Below are 955 nucleotides of genomic sequence, written 5' to 3' on the forward strand. Positions count from 1 at the left end.
ATGCACTTTGATTTATTGCGCTATCTGTAATAGCACCCGAGATATCACCAGATATATATTGGATTTTGCCCTGAACCTGACAGTTCGGCCCCATGAGACGGTGATTTTCTCGGCCTCTGGTAGTCCGAGGTCGATCCCGCTGCACAGATTCATGCGCCAGTGCCTCCTATAGACAATGCTCTTTGATTTATTGGGCTATCTCTAATAGCAGACGAGATATCACCAGATATATATTGGATTTTTCCCTGACCCTGACAGTCCGGCTTCATGAGACGGTAGTTTTCTCTGCCCCTGGTGGTCCAAGGTCGATCCCATTGCACAGATTCATGCGCCAGGGCCTCCTACAGACAATGCACTTTGATTTATTGCGCTATCTCTAATAGCACCCGAGATATCACCAGATATATATTGGATTTTTAACTGACCCTGACAGTCCGGCCCCATGTGTCGGTGGTTTTCTCGGCCCCTGGTGGTCCGAGGTCGTTCCCGCTGCAGAGATTCATGTGCCAGGGCCTCCTACAGACAATGCACTTTGATTTATTGCGCTATCTGTAATAGCACACGAGATATCACCAGATATATATTGGATTTTTCCCCGACCCTGAGTGTCCGGCCCCATGAGACGGTGGTTTTCTCGGCCCCTGGTGGTCGGAGGTCGTTCCCGCTGCACAGATTCATGCGCCAGGGCCTCCTACAGACAATGCACTTTGATTTATTGCGCTATCTGTAATAGCACCCGTGATATCACCTGATATATATTGGATATTTGACTGACCCTGACAGTCCGGCCCCATGAGACGGTGGTTTTCTCGGCCCCTGGTGGTCCGAGGTCGTTCCCGCTGCAGAGATTCATGCGCCAGGGCCCCCTGCAGATAATTCACTGTGGTTTAGTGCGCTGTCTGTAATAGCACCCGAGATATCACCAGATATATATTGGATTTTTCCCTGACCCTGA

This window comes from Nomia melanderi, unplaced genomic scaffold (genome assembly GCF_051020985.1).
Source record: "Nomia melanderi isolate GNS246 unplaced genomic scaffold, iyNomMela1 scaffold0014, whole genome shotgun sequence".
In the NCBI taxonomy this organism is placed as follows: Eukaryota; Metazoa; Arthropoda; class Insecta; order Hymenoptera; family Halictidae; genus Nomia; species Nomia melanderi.